This window comes from Blennius ocellaris (genome assembly GCF_963422515.1).
Source record: "Blennius ocellaris genome assembly, chromosome: 12".
Taxonomy (NCBI): Eukaryota; Metazoa; Chordata; class Actinopteri; order Blenniiformes; family Blenniidae; genus Blennius; species Blennius ocellaris.
The window spans coordinates 10,467,699-10,474,777 of NC_137661.1; positions in this window are offsets into that span (position 1 = coordinate 10,467,699).

A 7,079-nucleotide genomic window follows, 5' to 3' on the forward strand; every position below is an offset into this window, starting at 1 on the left:
CACTCACTTATAAATGCACTGTATATGTCGTGCCATTATCTCCATGGTGTTGATTGTTGAGTTCTTTTTTCTTTTTTTTAAATGAATGAATGTTGTGAACTCTGCTGCAACCTTTTTTCTAACTTCCTTTTCTGTCTGATGTGGTTGTATTTTAGGAGTGATCCGAAAGGTTGATTAGACCTCACTGATCACATCATATTCTCTTTTTCTATACAACTTCAATACAAAGAAAAATAAATGCACATTGTCAAAGTAAGGTGCATAATAGAGCTGAAATACATCACATTTTGCACACTGCATCATGAACAATTTCTATTTTATTGTATGTGACAGGGGACAAGTTCCGTACATGAAAGTAAAAACAACCAATTCATCTACTACACCCGCTGAATCCAGTTTTTGGCTGTGAGAGTAAAAATGCCCGGAATACTGTGAATAATAATCTACTGCAACACTTTAATTTGAATACTACAAAGTTCAGACGAGCAATTTGTACATTTTCATTTCCATATACATTTTTAAGCAGTCTATTCAAGGTCATCTTTGCTGTTTAATTTGCACCATTACTATCATATTATGATCATTATCACTTTCAATATCTTCATCATCAATAACCCAGAAATGTAGGTCATGGTTACAGAGATCCTCGTTTTCTTTTGTCTTCTTTTTTTGGTGGTCAATTCTTCATCACAATCTTCAATACGGTATTTAATTCCATCACCTTTACGCTAATGTGAACAATGGTTCACCCTCGTCATCGTGCAGAACATAATCAATGCTATAGCCAATGGTAAGCAATACTGCAGGGATTACATGAAGGAAGATGGAAGGTGGAGTTCAGGTCATCGCACAGGTGGGAGTGACGCTTCTGCAAGAACAGTCAAACATAAATAATTATTGGACAAATATCTAATGACGGCAAGACACACTTTTGCACGTACATTATACATATTTTCTCTTGTATCAACTTGGGCTTCTTTTATTCTGTCTTCATCTCAACCTCAGGCATGATGATTTCCAGTACCTCTTTCCTATCTGGAAAAATTCTGCTTAGGATAAAAAAACAAACAAACAAACTATATCAAAGATGAAGAGATAAACTGCCATGCACAAAAGAAAGCCTTTTGGGGCCAACAGCTTGCATGGCAGTCTATGATTCTGGACCCATTAACATTTTGCTGTAACTATTGTAAAAACAAAATCTCCTTTATTGTCTGGGAATTCGCTTGGAGGGCAATTATTGGACTAATAAAAGTGCATTTATTAATGGGAAGGAGACTTGAAGAATGTGTTGAGGTAGGTGTCTGTCACAAAGCCAGCCAGTGTGTTACTCACCACTTTCTGACAGCGGCTTCAGAGCCAAGTGGGGTTTTCTAGGACTGAAGCCAAGTTGAGATGTTTCGGACACGGGGCTGAAGGCCCTATTTGTTTACATGAGACTGTAACCCAACAGAAGAGTCATCTCTGCTGGCAACGAGAGGTAGAAAGAATCACCTTGGTTTTGATTGAGGGGAAATGGAGTCATATAAATATTTAGTAAGAACTGGCACAGTTGTTGCTGGCCCTGTTGTGGAAGCCAGAGTTTTCATTCTGTCCTGTATGGAAAAGCATGCATGTTATAGGGTATTACAAGATTACTTGGTTTTAACCCTGAGAACTTAGATATTCAGGGCTGCAACTAAATATTAGGTTAGTTGTCTTATAGGTTAATTACTTAATAGTTTCCCACAGCAGGTGGAGGCAGATTTCGATGATTTGGCTTCATTTATTGAACCAGCTGTCAAGACCCCATCGTATATAGTCATCATGTAAAGAAAGTATTAATGCCAGGCATACAGTATGAGAAACCAGAGCAAGCAGATAGTTGGCATTTCTGCTACAAAATTCTTTTTTTTTTCTGTTTCATTTACTTCTGTTCAAATGAATCACTTACTGTACACTGGCCTATTATTCTTTCCAGCTATTTATCTTCTAAGCATGCTTTATCCAAGTTTCAATGTTGGAGGACGGACCCTACAGCAGCTGACACTAAACATAATGCAGCATAACCTTCATCCATCCATGTTCTTATGTCACTTCATCCATCCTAAGTCAATCATCAACTTTTGGCCCTAAATATGTTAGAAATGTTTTGAGCATTGAAAACATACTGATTGTCAAGGATCATGATGAACCTAAAAGCAGACTCACAAAACTGAAAACTTAAAGAGTTCATTGCAAAAGACTGAGGGCAGAGTTTTACAAAAGAGGTAATCCAAAAGACTGTCCAAAATCATAAGCGTCCAAAACACAAAGAATCTGAAAGAGGAAGGTTGCACTATGCCTTGACGGCAAAAAACAATCTGGCAATGGACAGATGGGTGAAAGGGGTGTATATCCAATGGAGAAGGGGAAAACACAGGTGAGACATATAGACGGTAATTAGACACACAGAGGGAGGGCAGACAGGAAGGTCAAGTGCACATTGACAAAGATGAGACAGGTGAGTGTCAGAATAAATCCTGAAGAGACAAAACAAGTAAGACATGGAAGGAGACTAGACTGGAGACACCCAGACCGGAGACACAAAGTGAGTTCTTCTGGCTCCTGGATCTAAACGGCTCGGGGACAAACACTGTGGTTGGGTGGGAGCTTCTCTGGTCCCATCTCTCCCTCAAACACATGCTTCACACCCTCTCTTCAAACTCCCAAGATATTGTCCCTGGACTGCAGAACAGTGCCCGAACTCTCAAAGCCAGGAGAAGGATCAAACAGATGCAAGAGGGCATCAGATTTAATATTTTTTGACCTGGTATGGTAAGACAGGGTGAAGTTGAAAATATTAAAGAAGACTGCCCACTTGTCCTGAAGGGAATTCAGCCTCCAAGCACTACCCAGAAACGTCACGTTTTTCTGGTCCAGCCACACGATAAAAGGGAGGTTGGATCCCTCTGGCAAGTGGCGCCACTCCTCCAGGGCCACTTTCATAGCCAACAACTGCCAGTTGTTGCTGGACAGAAAAGCACAAGGATAAACATGGTAGTCCTTGGCACATTGCTGGGACAGGAAGGCCCCAACTCCCAGACGCAAGGTGTCCACCTCCACAATAAAATGTTGATCTGTGTCAGGAACCACCAGCACAGGAGCTGACACGAAGAGGGCCTTGAGTCACTTAAGCATGGCATCGGCTTGGGGGAGGGAGTGACGCAAACCAAATCTGAGAAGAGGTAGAGTATGCAGCGGAGCAACAACAGTGCTGAAATCACAGCTGAATCACTTATAGAAATGAGCAAAATGTAAAGTCCTGAGGAGTCAGTTAGCCAGTTTTCCCTCTCTCGCCTTCTGCTGATCCAAAATGCCACTGCTTGATTTTTTAACAAGTGCCAAAAAGCATGAGCGCATCAAACCACTTTTAGCATCGGTTCACTGGCTCCCTGTTTGTCTTAGGATTGATTTTAAAATTTGTTTGTTTATTTTTTAAATGCCTTCGTGGCCTCGCCCCACAGTATTTGTCCGATCTGCTCCGGCCCGTCACTACCCCGTGCTCCCTCAGGTCAGAAGGTCAGTGACCAACTGTGTTGTTTTAAAACGCTCTATAAATAAAGTTGAGTTCAATTGAGGAAGGAGACTTGAGCCACTTGGAACACGGACTGCTCAGCCTTGACAAACAGCTGATGTTCCAAGAGCCTGCTCACAACTTGCTGAACATCCAGGATGTGTGATGCAGGGTTAGGAGTGAAGATCCGGATGTTGTCTAAATAAACAAAAACACAGATGTTGAGCATGTCTCGGAGAACATCATTCACAAGGGCTTGAAATACTGCATTGGTTTTTGACCAAATGGCATAGATAAAAGCTGTCAGTGTCCGATGAGAGTGTTGAAAGCAGTTTTCCACTCATCTGATTCCTCGATCCACACTCAGTGGTACTGCAGAGGTCCAGCGTCATAAAGACCTTGGTCCCCTGCAGGAGCTCAAAAGCGGAGGCGATGAGAGGAAAAGGGTACCTGTTCCTCATCGCAATCTAATTCAGCTCCTGGTAGTCAATGTAGGAACAGAGCATCTTGTTTTTCTTCTCAATGAAGAAGGACCCCACGCCGGCAGGAGACAGGGTGGGCTGAGTGAGGCTTGCAGCGAGGGAGGCCTCGCTGTGCTCTCTATGTATCAAACTGGAAAAGGAGACGACATAGATGTGACACGGAAATACAGAGGGAGGACAGACAAGGCCAAGTACACATTGATGAAGACGAGACTCAAAAGATATGCAGACTTTACTCAGACAGAGAAAGAGATCTGACCCTTATCTGACCCTTATTCGAGATATCAAGGGATGGATCACAGTAATGAGAAATGGAGAAATCTAAGAAAATACATAGTTGGATGTAAAGGACATGATTTTTCTAGTTTTTCAAATCATAATAAAACATTTTTAACCACCCGAGATTTGGATTTAAGGGAGTCTCAACCAACTGATTTGGAACCACTGGTCTAGACATCTATGGGAGCACCTAATCAGAGCTGTATTAGTACATCAATAAAACTTAGCCACACATTGAAATGGATGTGCCAAAGTGAAGAAGTTATATGGTGTGAAGCCACTTTATCTGCATCAGGGCCTGCACACACACACACACACACACACACACACACACACACACACACACACACACACACACACACACACACACATACACACAGAGTAGCAAGCAATTATCCGAATGACCAAAATAATATTTTCATATTTTTATAAAACACCCGGCTCAGGTTTCTGAATAAACCATTAGTGGAGTAAAGACCCTCCCCAACACATACTCAAACATCACACACAGGCACATGTGCCCATTCACATGCTCGTACATACAGAAGCAACAGCCATCTGTTAAAATCTGCTCTCTGATTGAAGCCAAATGTCTGTGGACTGAATAGAAAGACCAGGAAGGAGAGAAGGAGAGAGACGAAGAGGGATGGAGGGAGAGAGTAATGCAGAGAGACAGCAACATTGAAGAACAGGAAAAGACTGACCAATAGAGGCATATATTTGGTGAAGCGAGCCAGAAACTGACTCCAGCTACAACAGCAATAATTTATTGAACATTTCAAGCTCATGTCGCCTTTCCACTGCACGGAGAAATTGCGCAACACTAAATCTTTAAATGTATACTGAACTGCCTTTCTCTGCAATATCAGTGATAATTTGTCACCACACATACTGTTTGTACCAAACTTAAATGGGCTTTGCTTCATTTTGAAAGCAGACCAATATAGAAACTTTCTATCTTAACTTAAAGTTGATTATACTTGAGCTCTAGCAGTTCAACTCACTCAAAAACAAAGGAGCTTTAGGGAAGCATGGGAAAAAAAAGCTGCAATGTAAAATGTCCTTCCAGGTGACATGATTCTTCAAAATCCAGGCTAAACAGATCACCAGTCCATCACAGAGTTAACATGTAGAGACAGACAACTTTTCCACTCGCACTCAAATTCAAAAGTCAGGAATTAAACCAAGTATGTTCTCAGGTTGAGGAGATTCTAGGTCTCTTTTTTTCACAACCCCAAAATAAAAATAAATAAATAAAAAAAGATATCTATGTTGTATGTAAATAAAAACTTGCAGGTCTTATCCTCCATAGAACAGCAACAGCATATCCGATGTTGAAACTGAGACATTTTATTATTTCATGGAAAACATTTGTGTATTTTGAATTTGATGGCAACAGCACATCTGAAGAGAAAAAAAAAGTTGGAACAGGTGCAAACAAGTGGGAAGTGAGAGGAGTTACTGGAGTTCTGGGAGAGGAATATTGCCCCATTCTTGTCTGTTGCAGAATTTTGACTGCCAACATTCCGCAGCCTTCATTACTGGATTTTTCACACATTTTGCATGAGTGTTGAGAATTTTCTTTGCGTGCTGTGGTTTTGTGATTTATGATGACCCTTTCGGGGCCATAAAATAAAGCATATCAATGCAAAAAGAGAAACACTTTAATATGAATACCAGTAAATGCTTTGGGTTGAGTGTTTAACATGTCACCGACCAAATCCAAACTTTGTCATCGACTGAATCACTGTGAGTTTCGCTTCTTTATTTGGTGAGAGCCTCTGGACGTTGTTGTAGTTTCTGTCCAAGATTTCTGAAGTGGTAAGACATTATTCTGTCCAGCTGGTTCTACTCAGAGCTTGTCTGTTGGTTATCTCATTTCTGTCACCTTTTCAGTCTTCAGCAAGAGTATTTCTCAAGCCATGATCCTGGGGTCCAAAAGAAAAAGCTTTTCACAGTGATAGAAGAGGTGTTAAATGTTTTCCCGAGCAAGTAATAGTAGCTTTGCCAGACGTTAACATTTTTTATGTTACGTGTAATATTTTGATCAATATTAAACCTTTGGTTATGTGATACCTTCTTCATCATTATAGCACCCGTTCCAAATATTGCATTTAGAACCTTGCAATGCAGAACTGAAATATTCTGAGTTAACAATGAGAAAAACACATTTTGGAGTGCAGACACTCTCCAAACCATATCATTGTGGAAAAGCCAAACTTTTTTTTTTTTTTTCATTTGCAGCTATAGAGGCTTGTGGAGTAAGATGATTAGATCTACAGTTCAATATTGAAGATGGTTGGATTGAACCCCTGTCCAATAAACCAACAATCCGTCTTCTATACTGCTTAATCCCATTCAGGGCCAAGAGGTGCTGACTATGAGTGAAGGCAGGAAACACCCTGGACAATGTAAGTATCCATCACAGGATAAATGCAGCAGAGCGGCCAACCCCACAGACACATAACACATGCAGGCAATTCTATTTTTATCAATAAACCCAAAATGCATGTTTTTAGATTGTGATAGGAAACCAGAGTGCAGAAAACCTTCAACTACAAAGAAGAACATGCAAAGCCCACACTGAAAGGCCCAACCCAGACTCAACCCCACAACCAGCTCACACTGTGGCGCGTTAAGGCCAAAGCGTCACAGGATGGTTGGGACTGGAGCGACAGTGTCACTCAGTGGCACATTTCAGCAATTACAGTTCAACCTTTAAAAACAAACAAAAAATATTTGAAAAGATTGAAATAATAGAATGTATGCATTCACATTTTGTG